At 45.7% G+C, this 17,623-nt stretch overlaps 1 long non-coding RNA gene across 1 annotated transcript; it reads right to left on the bottom strand.

Moving 5' to 3' along the window:
• Positions 1-1,088: 1,088 nt before the first annotated feature.
• Positions 1,089-11,070, bottom strand: LOC125943933 (uncharacterized). The gene is made up of 3 exons (XR_007465998.1): positions 10,976-11,070; positions 9,565-9,666; positions 1,089-1,629 (listed from the first exon to the last, which is right to left on the bottom strand). It is a non-coding gene; the product is annotated as an uncharacterized LOC125943933 (long non-coding RNA).
• Between the last annotated feature and the right edge of the window lie 6,553 nt (positions 11,071-17,623).

Below are 17,623 nucleotides of genomic sequence, written 5' to 3'. Positions count from 1 at the left end.
AAAATATGAGCATATGGAATTTTATGGCGTGCACCCGAAGCACTGTGCATGAGTTTTATTCATCACGACCTCACTGGAATGCTGCCTTGGTGGATTGGAATTGTGCTCGCAACCTAGTGCTCAGAAGCAGGGCATTACAGCCGCTGAGCCCCCGTAATGGGAAATTACACAGAACAGACAACCAGTCTCAGCTGAATCCCAGCCAGTCTAACCTGACAGGATCGATGGCTCTATGGCTATGGGCCGTAATGCACAGAGCGCGCACGGCAGTGATAAGAGTGCGCGAAAGCGTATCCCTTCTCTTCTACGCTAGGACCATTAATAATTAATTCGGTCATCAGTAATTAATTCTGTCAGGCCTCTGCTTGAGGCTATTGAGACGACTAGGGGCTATTCGCTTTAGGCTGCTGAGAACGAGATTACGCGTTCATTTCCCAATCGCCGCTTCGATGGAGCAAGAATTCAGAAATTATCGTGCGCTTAATAAATACTCACAATAAAGTCTAAAACACCTAGGCACTGATGAATCCGGTTTGTCTCACAGCCCACTAAACACCACTGGTAGGGTACTCCTGATCGCTTGATCAAATTACAAGAGCACTTGTCTCCTTTTCAGCATAAGAAAATTTTTATTGATGGTGATTTTAACTTGCCTGGCATTAACTGGGAACGAATTAAGGCAAGCTGTAATGCTGAGAAAAATACTAACATTATTTTTCACATTATTCTGAAACACGATCTAATTCAAATGGTGAATGAACCTACTCGTGCACAAGGTTCTTCGAGCACAGTGCTGGATCTGTTGTTCGTTAATCGTTACTTTTCAGACTACCTTGTCTCGGTTGATGAACGTCCTGTCAGATCACAATCTTGTAACTGTCCGTCGGCCTATGTTCTAGCCTGACGTCACTAAAAGCACAACACACAGCTCAAAGGCTACTCTAAAGCTGATGATGCAAATATAATAGAGTACAAGGAAACGGGCCTTTCTGCCTTCAGTGATTGTGATAACGATGTATTCACCCTCGAGGCAAAGTATCTTAGAATGTGTCGGTACTGTATAGATACATTCTTGCCTAACAAAAACAAAGAAAGTGAGCAAACAAACACCGTGGATAACGCGTAACATCTTACAACTAAAACGCAAAATAAAACGAAATGAAAAGAAGCGCGCTCAGCCACAGGTAATAAGTATCATACAGAACAAGTTGGCATCCGCAGTTAAAAGCTCGAACGATTTCTACTTCATAACGGTATTGCCTAGCTTTATGAAAAGTGCATAAAAAAGAAAAAGAAAAGTTGGGGCTTTTTTAGTGACAGTACAAGGCCAGTCAATGAGATAGTGATCGACGAAACTACTATCACAAACACGAATGAAATCGCTGAACCTTTCAATAAATACTTTCACACCATGTTTTCCCATGAGAACGTAGATAGCATGACTGATCATGCTGCTTTTGATGAGCATGAAGTGCACTTCGTTTCATATCGTGGTATCACCTTTAAACTTGAAAATGAAACAATCGTGTGGTCCGGACGATCTTCCAGGCGCTATGCTGAAATTATCGGTAGATTTCTTGCTATGCTCTTCTAAGCTTCTTGCCCATTGACTGGAAGACAGCTCGAGTTCTGCCAGTTTTGAAAAAAAAAAGGTAATCGCTTGTCGTTAGGAAATCACCGCCCTATATCATTAACTTCATGCTGCAAATTAGTTAAACATATCATCGCCAACCGTATAACAGAATATTTAGAAGAAAATTTCGTATTCAAAAAATTGCCAATATGGTTTTAGAAAAGGTTATTCCACGACACAACTGTTAACGGTAATTCCTACATTTGCAGAAGTTTGGATATTAACTGTCAAATTGACTCCCTAGTTCTAGATTTTAGTAAAGCGTTCGAACCAGTAGCACATTGCAAACTTATTCGAAAGCTCAGAAATATTAATTTACCTGATATTCTAGTTACATGGATAGCAGATTATCTTTCTGATCGCGTGCAGTTTGTTTCAATTGATGGTAACAACTCTGGCTGCCTCCCCGTTACATCCGGTGTCATTGCTGGTTCTACTGTGTATTTATGATATTGTCACCGTTGTCACTAGTGGTACACATATTAGGCCTTTTGCAGATGACTGCGTCTTATTTCGTGGAATGTCTTCGGTGCATGACCAAACTGAGTTAATTTAAGTTTACAGAACATACAAACATGAAAGCGATTAATTTGTTGTAATAAACGTCGTTTTAGCTAACTTGGTCATTTTGTGTACGTGTCTTCAGGGCGTTGAAGACGGTATTCCGTTCCGCACCTATTGCCAAAGAATCCCTGTACGACGCAGTTGAGATACTGTCGTAATATCAACTTTACGATTTCTCATTGGCTGTACTTATTTTTCATAACATTAAGCATGATTTTACATCCCTTCTCCACTAAGTACTTAAACAGGAACCTTACCCATAACTTTCGCACTGTATCTATGATTTGGTCGGAGTCACGCGCAAATTATGGCACTCAGATCATAGACAACCAAATAGTTAAACTCTGTAGCACATATCCTTTAATGATCAACTGCATACAGGATTGCAAAACCCGTTATCAATTTAAGAAAAGAATGAAATTGATGCTTTCTTCTCCTGCTTCTTTTGTTTAGAATTGTACTTTTCTTTTGTCTTGAACAAGTGCAATTTGAATGATTTTCTACACCATTGTTTCTGTGAATTAGAATGATGTAATCAATGTATAACGTCAAATCATAGGATAATTTGTCATATGTAAAACAGTATGTATTGTTGAATTTTCACTGATTGCCTTGATTTTTCAATGTAGTGCAGTGTTCTGCCATGCCGATCTGCTGTCACGATGTGTGATCCCGAGGTGAAGGCCCTGTCAGGAGGCATTGTTGCCTCATTTTGCCACGCCTCGTGGACATACTGTACCATCTATGTATGTCCAAGTAAACTGAATTGAATTGAACTATAGAAAGCTCGTGTAAAAGAAAAAGTAAGTACAGGCCAACCGGCAATTTCTGATTATGATTTTGTCTTCAGAACTCATTTGCAATACAATTTCACAGAATGGCATCTGTTTCAATTGAGGAATCCGGGAGCTATAATGTGCCCCTCCATGCGCATTTTGACCGATCAGGGCAACCAGTATGAAGAACGCAGCAAGGAACACACGAGCGCAAATTGTCAACTATGTGTTTAAACTGGGTTAGGTTCATGTTCATATTCATATTCATGTACATGAATAGAGAAAGTTCCCTGATCGTGTCTCTTTTAAGTTATTATTTTTACAGATAAGCTGTTAATGCGACTAGAAGGGCTCAAGAACGTTATGTCCTAGTCTTAACGGTTTTTTGAAAAAGCTATGTCACTTACGAAGCTAATATTTAAACAAAATATCACAAATATGCAGGCAAGTGCTGCACTGAGTATGTCAACTAGCCGTTAAATAAAAAACTCGAATGTGTCTACTATAGCCCACTTAATGTAACTCCAATTCCGCTCAACTTCAGCGCTTGTGTAGTTCAAGTCCAGCGCTAATGCAGTTCCACTAACGTGAAACCTGGGAAGTGCGAAGCAGTGATGCGCCGGTGCTGGAGTAGCGCTGGAGGGAGGAGCGATCGAGCGCTTGTGGGGTGGTGGCGCCCTCTCTTGCGCTGCGCTAGTACCTGTCTGGCGTTTCGGAACCGATTTGAACGAGTTTCTGATAATATATGCGCTTAATGCTCGACTATTTCTGTCTTTTCAATTATCCTGAATCATGTTAGTTTATTTTGAACCGATTTTGATCAATTCTACACTTTTTCATCCTGTTTTGAGCACTTGTTTTTGTACGTGACCACGCGACAGACGCCGACAGCCCGGGCCTCTAAAGTGCTTCACACCTAAAATGGTGTGATGAGTGGGGCATGTCTTTGAACAAAGACAAAACGGTCTGTATTCGCATAACACATAAGAAAACCACGCTAAAATACGAGTACACACTGGCCTCTGTCCCGCTAATGCAAGTTGAAAACTAGAAATACCTATAGGTGTAAAATTCACTTACACCCTTTCTTGGAATGTACGACATACGCGTATGTCGCAAATGGAAGAACCAGGTCCCAGTTTGTTTGATCAGATGCGACATGTGTCGCAAGCATGTCGCCCCATGTCCGATTAAACCGCTCAGTCAGACCGTTCGTCTGAGGGTGGTAGGCAGTACACGTCCGATGTACAATATTGCACTGGTGGAGAAGTGCTTGAATTACATCGGAGAGAAATACGCGCCCACGGTCACTGAGGAGTTCACGAGGAGGACCGTGTCGCAGCACAAAACGATTGAGGATGAAGGAGGCGACGTCCTGTGCTGTCGCCGTGGGAAGAGCAGCGGTTTCGGCGTATCGTGTAAGGTGGTCGACAGCAACGATAGCCCAGTCGGTTTCCCGCTGTGGTCAAAGGTAAAGGTCCATATAGGTCAATTCCAACGCTGTCGAATGGGCCGTCTGGGCACGGAAGGGGCTGTAATGAACCTGCGGCAGGATGCGGTGGTTTTTTTCGTCGCTGACACTCGTGGCAGCCGCGAATGAACTTGCGGACAAAGCGAAACATTCCGCGCCAGTAGTATCTTTTGCCTAAACGTTCATACGTCTTGAAGACACCGCCGTGAGCACACTGCGGGTCGGAGTGAAAGGACGCGCAGATTGTAGAGCGCAGCGTTCGGGGGATCACTAGGAGCCACTTCCTACCATCTGGCGAGTAGTTCCGCCGGTACAAGAGGCCATCACGAATGCTGAAGTGCGAAGCTTGGCGTCGCAGTGTTTGAGTGGGCGAAAGGGTTGGTGCCTCGGATAAAACGTCAAGAAGCGAAGCGATCCATGGATCGTGGCGCTCTGCAGAGGACACGGTGGCGACGTCAAGAGCTGACATTGGGTGGTCTATAGCGGATATGGACGCAGTTTCGGTGGATAGTGGTGACTGCGACAGTGCATCAGCATCGGCATGCTTGCGTCCGGAACGATATATAACACGGATATCAAACTCTTGAAGTCGAAGAGCCCAGCGGGCAATTCGACCTGACGGATCCTTCAGCGAAGACAACCAACATAATGCATGATGGTCCGTAACTACATCAAACGTGCGGCCATATAAGTATGGGCGGAACTTGACAAGCGCCCAGACTATTGCCAAGCATACTTTCTCGGTGACGCTATAGTTTGACTCAGCCTTGGTGAGCGTTCTGCTGGCGTATGCGACGACATACTCTGTGAACCCAGGCTTTCGTTGTGCGAGAACAGCACCCAGGCCGACACCGCTGGCGTCTGTGTGAACCTCAGTTACGGTCTTAGGATCGTAGTGGCGCAGTATAGGTAGTGACGTCAGGAGACGGCGGAGGGTGGCGAAGGCATGGTCACAGTCAGAAGACCACGACGAGAGATTGGTGGCGCTGCTTAAAAGTTGGGTCAAAGGCGCAATTATAGAGGCAAAGTTGCGCACAAACCGGCGAAAGTAGGAGCATAACCCTACGAAGCTTCTTAACTGCTTTATAGTCGTCGGTTTGGGAAAGTCGGTGACGGCACGTAGTTTAGCCGGGTCCGGAAGTACACCGTCCTTTGATACGACGTGACCGAGAATTGTAAGTTTTCGCGCAGCAAAACGGCACTTCTTCAGATTGAGTTGGAGCTGAGCGTTCTTCAGACAAGTCAGCACATGGTTGAGGCGTTCGAGATGGGTTGCGAAATCTGGAGCAAAGACAACAATGTCGTCGAGGTAGCAGAGACATATGTGCCACTTCAAACCCCGCAGAACCCAGTCCATCATGCGCTCGAAAGGGGCAGGCGCATTGCAGAGGCCGAAGGGCATGACATTAAATTCATATAGACCGTCAGGCGTGACGAAGGCTGTCTTTGAACGGTCAGCCTCTGCTAAAGGCACCTGCCAATACCCGGAACGCAAATCTAACGATGAAAAAAACTCGGCACCTTGTAAGCAATCAAGGGCATCGTCAATTCTGGGTAAAGGGTACACGTCTTTCCGAGTGACCTTGTTTAGGCGCCGGTAATCCACGCAGAAGCGAATCGAGCCATCTTTTTTTAACGAGAACCACAGGGTATGCCCACAGACTTTGTGAAGGGCGAATAACGACGTCGCGTTTAAGCATATCGTCAACCTGGTCGGTAATAACTTGACGTTCCGCGGTGGAGACACGGTGCGGACGTTGTCGCACTGGCGAGTTGGAGCCGGTGTCGATGTAGTGAACAATGGTAGAAGTTCGGCCAAGGGCACGTTGGGCAACATCGAAAGACTCGCGGAACTGGTAGAGCAGCTGGAGAAGAGCAGAGCGTTCAGATGGCAACAGTCCATCTGCGATCGACAAATTGAATAGGTCGGCAGCTGGTACATCAGAAGGGTTAAGAGCACTGACGGCGTCGAAGTCGCGTCGAGCGGAATCTTGCTGCACGGAAAAAATCTGTCCGATATTATCAATGGGTTGCACGCATCCAAGGGATTCACCTTTAAGCAGTTGGATGGGATACGGAAGAGGATTTGTGAGGCAGAGTGCGCTTGTTCCATTCGAAATTAGCAGGGTCGAATAAGGCAGAAGAAGTGGCTTCCGACTTAGAAGGAGGCGTGATGGTTCAAAGAATGCAGCTTCATCACATATGCTGTTGCAGAACACTGGGAGCAAAACAGCTGATGTCGGCGGAATTTCTCTGTCCTCTGTTACGACTAGTTTGTGTGCGGCTTGATGAATGTGGTTGTAGGGCGGGTCACAAAAGGGGAAGAGCTCAAGTGCAGATCTGGCACAATCAATAACGGCGTGATTACACGATAGAAAGTCCCAGCCAAGTATGATGTCGTGCGAGAAGGATGAAAGGACGACAAACTCAACAATATAGTGTTCTTTAGCATTGATAAGTCGAGCAGTGCAGGCGGCTATAGGCCGAACAGGGTCTCCATTCGCTGTACGTAAGGGCATCATCTCAAGAGGCGTAGTGACCTTTCGCAGCTTGCGGCAAAGTTTGGCATCTATAACAGAAACGGCAGCACCGGTATCGACAAGAGCATACGCATGGGTGCCTTCAACAAAAACTTCGACAATATTCGACGCAAAGTTCGAGGACTTGAGCATTTCGACAGCGCAGTTCTTGCTTCTGGAACTGCGGGGGCTAGTTTCCCTCATTTTCAGGGGCTGGTCGACGACGCATGGGCGACAAGGAGCGGCGACGGGGTGAAGGTGAGCGACGAGACGTGGGTTGCGGATAGTCACGTGAAGACGTGCTTGTTTGGGGATCCGGACTTTCATAACGAGAGCGGGGACGATCCATGTAGTTCGGTGAACGGATGTCTGAGTATCCTGGGGCGCGACGACGGCAGGGCCGCCGCATGCAAAACAGATCGGCCACTTGTCGCGCATTCGCCAGGGATTTGCAGTGATGGGAGCAGCCCATGTCACCGACGGCTGAGTCGGGGCTGCAGCATACGACACACCATGGAACGGTGAGCGCTGTTGTAGCTGCTGCCGCTTTACTACCTCAGCGTAACTAAGAGGCGCGGCGACAGGGTGCTGCTGAATGGGCACCGGCGTGGCCTCGGAAATCTGTTCTTGAATGGCGTGTCGAAGCACGGGAGCCAACGGGATTGGTTGCTGCAGTTGCTGCTGCTGTGGGAGCTCCTGACGCTGAGCAAACGGCAGGAGAGACAACTGACGGGCCACCTCCTCACGCACAAAGTCTTTCATTTGTGCGAGAAGGTATGACTGGTCAGGCACGACGTCCTGGGCAGCGAGTGGTTGGTTGTACGTCTGAGGGGAACGTCGGGTGAGAGCTCGCTGCCTTCTCAATTCGTCATAGCTCTGGCACAGGATTACCACTTCAGACACAGTGCCAGGAGACTTCGCAAGAAGCATTTGAAAGACATCGTCGTCGACACCCTTCATAATATGCTGTATTTTGGCACTTTCGCTCATTGAGGCATCGACGCGCCTGCAGAGATCGATTATGTCCTCAATATAGGCGGTAAAAGTTTCATTAGGTTCCTGTGCCCGTGTGCGCAGCCGTTGTTCGGCGCGTAACTTCCGCACGGCAGGGCGACCGAAAACGGCAGATATTGCCTCCCTGAAAGCGGACCAGTTCTCAAATTAGATTCGTGGTTCGTATACCACAGTTTCGCCACGCCAGCCAGGTAAAAGTTAGCGGTACTCAACTTAGCAGCGTCATCCCACTTGTGGGGTTCACTAACTTTTTCGTAGGACGACAGCCAGTCCTCGACGTCCTGGTCTTCCGTACCCGAAAATACCGGGGGGTCTCGCTGGCGAACCGGGCCGGAGCAAACAGCGGCCGGGAGAGGTGGCGGCGGTTGGGTAGCGTCAGCTGGCATGGTCGAGTGCAACGTGCGGGATCGGAGTTCCAGGGTGCCGGCGATGTGCGTACCCAGCACGATCCACCAAATGTAAAGAGGTTTATTGGGCAAGTCCAACAAACAGGCGGTAGCTCGGAACAGTAGGCAGGGAGAGCAAGATGGTGGTGTCCGAACGCCGATCTCGTGCCTTCTCCTCGTGATGATCGCCGGGATGTCATTCTCTTCATTTCTTCATTATAGTGTTAACAATATTTGCTCTTCCGCTATCCGAAAACTCCGTTTTTAAGATACAAGCTAAGAAATTCACCTGCCAGGGTTAAATTGCATAGTTATGTTACTTTTATTAGACCCAAACTAGAATATGCTAGTATTACATGCGATCCGTACACTAAAGTTCACATTAAAGAAATTGAGAAAAATGAGAGAAAGGCTATTCGTTTTATACATTGTAAGTTTAAACGCACCGATTCCTCTACACAGCTAATGGTCGCAAACAATATTCCTCTCCTCAAAACACGGATATTTTTTTACACTCACTGATTAATGGCGAAATATCCTTAGACCCCGCTTTATATGTAACTCCTCTGTCCACAATGCGCACACATCACGATCAGCCAAATGCACTCACCCCTTATTTTGCCAGGACAAATACTTACATATCTTATTTCTTCCCTCGCACATATCATAATGGAACTCCCCTTCTGTGACAAACTTGCTAACTATATAAGCGAAGTAGTAGTAGTGGTAGTAAAAACTTTATTATAATCAGAAACCGGACAGGCTCCTACCCCAGTCCACAGAGGGGGTAGGGGGTTAAATACAAAGTTTGTCCAGCAGGGTGGTGCCCCTATTCCAAGGCCCCACTAGCACGGGCCATCCGCTCAGCTCGTTGGATCAGTCGTAGCTGATCTTCCAGGGCCGGGCTAGACAGCAGCGCCTCCCATTCGTTCCACGTGCCGTTTGTTTCGTGTTCTTCTCCGTGTTCTACACACTCCCAGGTGAAGTACGTTTCCTATGTTGTGTGAGTGTAAAGCTTTGTATTTTAGTAACATTAGGGCTTGATACTTTGCCTTTCTGTTTTTTTTTTTCTGTTCTGCGTTTGTTTACTGCATTGAGTGCCTGTCCTGCAAGGACCAAATTTTGGTCTGCAGTACGTCATAAATAAAAATAAATAAAAAATGAATACCAACAATTCAAATTCAATTCGAACTACCCTTACCAGAAGAGAAGCACAGGATCGCTATAAATATCATTGCCTTCAAGCTCTGATTGGGTCTACGTGTCGTCATGATGATCACTTTACAGGCAGCCCTTCACTTATCTGAAACAAAAACGAGAGCAAGCATTAAAATATTTCCCCACATGTAGCACATATATGCGCACAGCAAGCTTTTGTAGCGTCGACGCCTCATGAAAATGCCCTTCACAAATTAATCTGAAACACGTTGCCTCCGAGCAAAGGAAAGTGATCCAATTCAATACTCGGACAAGTTTGCCTGCTGGAATATGGCGCAGTGTTCAATTTATAAAAAAATGACTATGTAAAATGGAAGCGCAGTTCTTCAGTCTTCATAAATAGAGGCAGTAAAGCCTGAAAGCTTTCGTGACAGGAACTGTGACAAGTAAAAGTAAGAAATAAACTAAGCGCGCTAAGATGCTTGCAATGTGCCGTCCTCCTGCACATTCATGCAAAAACGTGCGAACTGTGCTGTTTAATGATTTGCACAACTTTTAACGCCAGAAGTGAAAATAGAAATCTGCAAACAACAGGTTCGCATCAAACAGCGAAAGCCAAGATTCTAAGCGCTAAGATTCAAGCGCTAAAATTCAGGCGCTAAGATTCTCGCAATGTGTCATCTTCCTGCACATATATGCAAAAAAGTTTGTGTTTAGTCGTGCGCCAAATGTTTATAGGATCATGTGCATAACTTTTCATGCTGGAAGTGAGTTTGCATCAAACAGCGAAAACCAAAGCCACTAAGTGACGGCTCTGACAGGAAAACAGTAGTGATTAAGTGAAGTGTAGTGAAGAAGAAGAGACAGATGCAAGCAGCACTGGGGCACTGTCATCTATATCGGGCGCGAGCGCAGATCGCGAGCTTTTGGCGCCGAGACTTGCTGTTCTGTTGATGATGCGCTGGTGTATTGATGCCGCTTCCCGTCAATGAGTCTCTTATCAAAAGTGATAATTATTCCCTTTATTCTATTTTATATCCACCACTGCTTACAAATGGCTGATACTAGTGATAACGCACGCGTAGCGCCGCCCGGAATACTCACCTAACGTGAAAAGGAAAACCAATTACAATGCCGTTGTTTTGTTACAGCTGTCCAGATTTTATTGTTGCATACGGCTGCTAATAATCACAAATCATTGCGCGTAACATAAAGTAACGCGCGTTTTCATTGTAACTACTTTAAATGATTGTGCACTAAGCACTGCAAGTGTTTAGTGCTATGCACACAGTACATTATTATGTTCCCTCACTTAATTCTACGCAGTAACGCTTGCTCCTTAAAGTAGAAATTCACTTGTATTTGTCCGTATGTATTTGTGATGTGTGCTTTTCGTTACAGCATCAGTTTCTGTATTTTCCGAAAGATAAAAAACACTTAATCTATATACTTACCCAGGGAGCAGAATCTGTAGAACTATCAAAGAGCACGAGTCAACGACTCGTGGATGTTGCATGGTATCACAACAAAAATGCGCCCTTTTTATACGTCCTCACACACGGAAGTGTTCATCATCCGTCAGGTGGCACCTACCTGAGTGACGGCGGACACAATCCGAACAAGGCTGAAAAACACGATAACCAAAATAACGAGAGCCGTCGGCTCTTCCAGCTGCGTGCGTTAGAAGACCGCTTGTCTTTCACGTTCCAAACACGACGGAGAGAGAGAGAGAGAGCCAGTTAAATAAATACATGAGCATGGAAAGTCAAATACTTCAGATCCAAGTCATTAAGATTATATAAAAAAAAAAAACACGAAAAAGTAGTCACTTGCTTTGAAAACCGACAAATGAAATCTTAATACGCACGCTAATTCCAAAGTGTACGTAGTCGTGGCTCGACAAGTAAGCATAGTCCGGTGATGCAGTGTAGCACACACTTGTGAGGAATTCACGGCGCCGAAGCCACACAATACAGAATAAATTCTGGGGTTTTGCGTGCCAAAACTACAATTATTGATTATGAGGCACGCTGTAGTGGTGCACTACTTTGACCACCGGGGGATCCTTAACGTGCCCCCTAAATATGCACGGGACACGAGCGATCCTGCATTTCGCCCCCCCCCCCCCCCCGCCCCCTATAGAAATGCGGCCGCTGCGACCAGGCTGTGATCTCGCGACCTCGTGCTTAACAGCGGAACACAACAGCCGCTAAGCCACCACGGCGGGTACCACACAATACGAATGTAATCATTAAGTAATCGACTTTTTCCAATTTTTGCACACTTAACTCATCTGCTGCATTGTAGCGGGTCGAGAATTTAACTTGTTTGCGAAGGATTCCCAGCAAGAGTCGCTCGACTATAGCTAAACAAAAAAATGTCCGTCAGACTGCAACGAGATAATTACTCATTCCACATTTCTAATTCCGAATCAGTCCTTTTTGAGAGTTTTTCGCTAAGTTTTAATGCGGCCATATTTGTATTCCTGCGCCATTCGGCTTTTTGCTTCGTAGAGACCGCGTTTTCTTGACTTCAAACAGAACGGTGCTCTCGAAGAGAAGCACGACGATGTCGGAAATGCACATAAATTACGGATTTTTATTCCAGAATCTAAAGGATTCGCGGGAATGTAAGGCTTGTTTCAGTCCGAGCTCTACGGTTTTTCGTCACGGTCTTCTTTGTTACGCTCTCTTCGGTACACGCGGAACTGGAGCGCCCGATAACAGGCGAAGCAGCACAATTGCTTCCGCGAGAGGATACAGAAAGAGCGAGGCATTTCCTGGCCGAAATACCACTGTTGCAACTCTATTTCTACCGAACGTAAACATATATGACACTGTATTATATTATTTACAAGCAAGCATGCGTTCACATACACGCCTGCACTCTCCGTATAACAGTATACGCCGAGGTGTTCTCGTCGAACCTCCGTATCATAGTCAGTCACAGGCCAACAATGCAGCGTATGCCTCTCACAAGAAATGTATGCACATGCGCCAGCGAATCACTGGCATTTGAATTTTTCTCTGGTTCGTTCTCATTGCTATTCACGCCCAGGCCGCTGTCTTGCTGAGGCGCTGTCGTGTCGTGGACATTAAATCAAACGATACTGGCTTTGATCGTCACACACTGGAGGGTGCATGCCCAGTTTGAGGCCCCCATTTCTAATCCACTGCAATCTGTTCAAAACCGTGCAATGAAATGGATATTTAACGATGAACTGATCCTGTTACTGCAGCGTTACTAAACTCAATCCTAAAACCAACGTCATCACTTTGTCATCTCGCTGCAAAATAGCAAGATCTTACCTCATTCACATGTTTTACTTCTACTCAGCCCGTTCCGTCATTTCACCGGCTCATCGTAGGACAAGCCGCATCAACCATCATTGCGCAGGTTTCGCCCCCTCCCGTCCGAACATCTGCGCGCCTATATCGTCATTCTTCGCCAAGACATCAAATGACTAGAATTACTTAACGCCTGCAACGGTGACCCTGTCTAACCTATCTACTTTCAAGACTTGATGCTATCTGAAATCATCTGCTAGCACGAAGGCCCCCCGCCCTGTAATGCCCCTTTATTATGGGCCTTTTAGTTATTCGAAATAAAAATAAATACAAACAGACCACCTCATGTACAAGCATTAGTTCTACATCGTGTAATCTACCTTATAGCTTCGCGCGAGTAAGTTCCCTGTACTATCGTTGAAGTAAGTGAGACAGCATCCTTCGAATCGTTTATCACTGTTCTCCGAATGTTCTGCGTATATTTATGCTATGAACTGTCTTCCTCACCCTCGCACTAGTCGATCTTCGCTGTTCGTGCGTGTAGTGCGTGACCACGACGCGCTCACTGTTACCTAATAACTGCGGAACATTTTCTTCGTGCCTTTGTGACCTGCAAGAAAGCTGTTTTCTGGAAGCTCGGAGAGGATGCGAGCAGGTGCAGCACACTTTTGCGGGAATTAATTCTCGTTTATTGTTGACCTGTCAATAACTGTACAGGGTGTTGTTTATATATATATATATATATATATATATATATATATATATATATATATATATATTTTTTGCTGCACCAAACTTAATCAAATTGCATGTGGCAGATATCACAATTCTAACCCTTGATCTAAATTACTATCTAACTAAGCTGTCGTCTTCATTTTGGCGTAGTACGATTAGAGGTCTTCGAATAAGCCGCTTCTTATTCTGCGCAGGTCATACAATCTCTAACGAAAAGGACATTTTCAAACTCACGCTCACCTTCAAAACTTTAAAACGCACCGCAATTCACGTCGCGAAAAATGCCAATAAGCATTTCATTGACAGGCTGCCATATATGCCTGCGGCTCTTTTTCGTCTTTGCGCTATCAAGCATCAGCGAGTTCTTGTCGAATGCCCGTCTGTGGAAAGATCAAAATTTCCTCATATCAGCAGAGAAAATACAGGATAACTAAGCAAATGGTCTCTCTCATGAGAAGAGAAGAGGCATACGAGAGGCAAGCAAGTTCGAAAAATGATTCGACATGAACTCGTGACGCCTCTGGCACTCTCAACACGTTCAGCGGCGATGGCGAAGTGGAGTGCACTGCCGCGATTATTCGTCAAAACGCACTCTTTTGAAAACTGTTGCCATGGCATGTGTCACCAGCAACGCATTCGTACATATTCATTATTATATGTGAGGGCCTCAATAGCTAGACCTTGCTGTTGTGTTGCTATTACATAAAGCTTGGCGTGTTGGTTACATGCATTATGAAGCATAGTTACAATGCAAGACACAAGCCGAACACCAAATGCACGGTACGGGCGCTGGACGTCAACTGGCTGGACTATGCAAATGATTACGTGCATGAAAGGCTCATATTCGCAGCAGAATTTCAGTACACCAGACATGCCACTCAGATCACACGCGAACCCTGCATCCACGACGCGCGCGCGTGAAATGTCGCGTATTGTCGTACTCGTGCACGCTACGTAATGTCGACGCGGCTCCACAGTCGAAGCCTAAATTAATGTTCTTTTTAGATTCACATTGTCTGGCTTCCTATTAACTGCATACGAACATACATACATACAGTCAGTGCACTTGTGGCGCACTGGCTTTTTGCTCCTGTCTTTTCTCAATACAGTAAAAGAGGGGGGGAAAGGCCGTGCCGTCGCAAACAGAGTATTTAGCTTATAAATGCTGGATGGTTGCTTCGATAACAAGTCTATCGTTTTTTTTTCTTTTGTTTTTTAAGAGAAACTGAAACAAATCGTGACAAAAGCAAGAACGAACAGAATCAGTCCATTTCGTAGCTCTTAAATAGTGTTCAGAGTATGAGAGCTAAAAACTGCACTTATTTTACTGCTGCACAAAGTTGACGTATTCTGGATTCCAAAATGTGCTCCTTTTTTTTTCATCATTACACGCACAGCACGCAGCAGCGTACTGCCTTCCAGTAGCACAGTCACCATCGCGCTACTACGTACATCTGGCCAAAAATGGGTGCGTGTTTGTTTTGTCCTTTTTATTTTCTGCGAGCATGCACAAGAGGGGAAAACAGTTACACGTTCGGTGTCACGCGCATTGCACTCGAAAACCGGACCTACACAGGTGGCAAATCCGGATAAACAAACTCCTTTCCTCGCGGCATTGCGCGAGGGGTGTGCGGCGTTGCAGTTGCTGCAGCCGGAGCCCGACAGACATAGAAGAGGCATATAAATATTTTCCGCATACTTCCCATGGCAAACGAGACTGCATCCGACAGTACAGAGGTACGCTTGCGATTACGCATTGGCCTTGGCGTATTCAACATTGTTTAGCACGTTATTTTTTTTACAATGCATCACCTGTACATTTCCATGAATGTACTTCCTCCTGAAACCATCTGAGATACTTCGGTGCCGCACTTCAGGAATTGTTTTGCTCTTCTCTTGATCACTTACTGTCGCTTTGTATTTCCAAACTGTCGGGGCAAAGCAATGCCAAAAAGAATACGGCAATACCATGCTGCTGAAATGATGGCGAGTTGTCGTTTTAATGAATCGAATAGCAATTATATATTGTTGTAAACCACGAGAGAACGAGAGTCATGGCATAACCATGTGTCGAATTTTGAATGATAGATTTTGGTCTGGCAAAGCAGAACTAAAGTGTGGGCGCAGCGTCCGTGCTCCTACCGTGTTAGTTCTTTTGTTCGGTCATTCCTTCGTTGTTGTTTCTCTCTCCTTCTCCCTCTCTCTCTCTCTATCTCTCTTATAGCGGCTACAGTGAGTGCTTTTTTGGCTATGGATGTGTCCCTCCAAGCTCCGTGCCAAAGACTAGCATTGTCATCTTGCTGTGGAAAAGAAAAGGGGCAGGAATAAACTTTTATTGTGTAACCAGCACTTTAAGATGACTGGGCCTAAGCCTCCCATGAAGGGACGTCGAGGGCTTGCCTCGCCGCCGCCTCACGAGCGTGCTGGGTCACCCAGGTTTGGTCGTCGAGGGCGGAGCTCCGCAGAGCCTCACGCAACCTCGACGAGAGGGTCGTGGTGTTAATGTGTGTGTACTGTGCTGGGCACTCCCACAGCATATGCGGAAGCGTAGCCGGGTGAATTCCACAGCACCGGCAGTTGTGGGTATTGTAAACTTCAGGGAATATAAGGTGGAGGCGTGAGGGTGAAGGGTACGTATTTGTTTGTAGCAGACGCAGGGTGGTAGCCTGCGCCCGGCTGAACTTGGGGTGAGGTGGGGGAAGGTTCGGCGACTAAGGTAAAATGCCTTAACGATATCGTTATAAGTAGTCAGATTGTCCCTGGTGTCCAACTCTCTCCAGTGACTCCGGCGCGGTTGACTAGGCCTCGCGCAATGGAGTGGGTGACCTCGTTGAGGTTGGGGATGTGTGGGTGGACAGTGCCCGCGTGGGCCGGGATCCATGTCAGGGAGATCATGCTTTCTTTAGAGTGTGGTGCCTGGCGGAGGATACGAAGAGCTTGAGGAGAAATGCGGCCTTTGATGAAGTTAGTGACGGCTGAGCGAGAGTCACACACGACACGCAAAATATTTATTAAAGAATGCACTGCTTATATAACCAAAAAATTCTACAGTAACATTTCCATCGTTGGGCCGGCTAACACTGTTTGGATGGCACTTGAGGATACGCTTTCCCTAGCAGGGTAGCATACTGTTGGAGCGCCTGGCCGACGTCCCTATTTCTCCTTCCTTCATTCACTCTATCTTCCTTTCTGGATCTTTTACATCTTCGTGGTCCCCTTGCCTTCTTTCAAGGCTGCCTTACGCAGAGCCAACACATGCAAAAGAAAGAAAACTAAGCACTTCCCCTCGGCTATACTACAAAAGTGGACGGCAGCGCCACCTTTCGATTTAAATGGTCCCTGGGCTTTTAAGAGACTTCTTACACTCATTCGTCCCACAGACATCTGATGAGTGGAATCATCTTCCCGTAAGTGTTGCCTCCATAAGAGATACTAACCGTTTTAAGCAAACTTTTCGCGACGTTTAGGTTTGAATATTGTTGTTTTCCCTGTTGTAGGTAACAGTTGTTTGTATGCTTTTCTTACCATGAAGTGTGCACTCGTGATTATTTATGTCCCTTATGCATCTTGGTTTATGCAATCTATGTACGTTGAATTAAGTAGTTTGAATAATTAGAAATAATATTTATGTACTCTGGTTTGGGATCCGCTAAAATTGCATAATTATACTAGTATGTTTTGGTTGTTTTCTGTTGCTGTTATGCATAATTTATGTTGCACTAATTCCCCACTCCCCTCTGTAATGCCATTGACCCGGAGGGTATAATAAATAAATAAATAAATAAATAAATAAATAAATAAATAAATAAATAAATAAATAAATAAATACATTAAGAAATTCAGGCTGAACCCATGTCACGATGAATCTCGACAGTAACGCAATTAGCATTGAAGCAATGTAGCAACACACCGTATTGCTGAAGTCATCATTTATTTAGAATATATAGTGGTGATTCTGATGCTTCAGTTAAATGCGACTACACAAAGACCTTCGGTATCGGCCCATGTTTCTACAACACTCGCCTGCCGATTTCGCCCATGAGCGCGACCACGTGATGTTGACTGTACAAGCAGGGTGGG

Source organism: Dermacentor silvarum, chromosome 3 (assembly GCF_013339745.2).
Source record: "Dermacentor silvarum isolate Dsil-2018 chromosome 3, BIME_Dsil_1.4, whole genome shotgun sequence".
In the NCBI taxonomy this organism is placed as follows: domain Eukaryota; kingdom Metazoa; phylum Arthropoda; class Arachnida; order Ixodida; family Ixodidae; genus Dermacentor; species Dermacentor silvarum.
The sequence above is the reverse complement of the archived record's forward strand: the minus strand, read 5'-3'. Positions and strand labels throughout refer to the sequence as shown.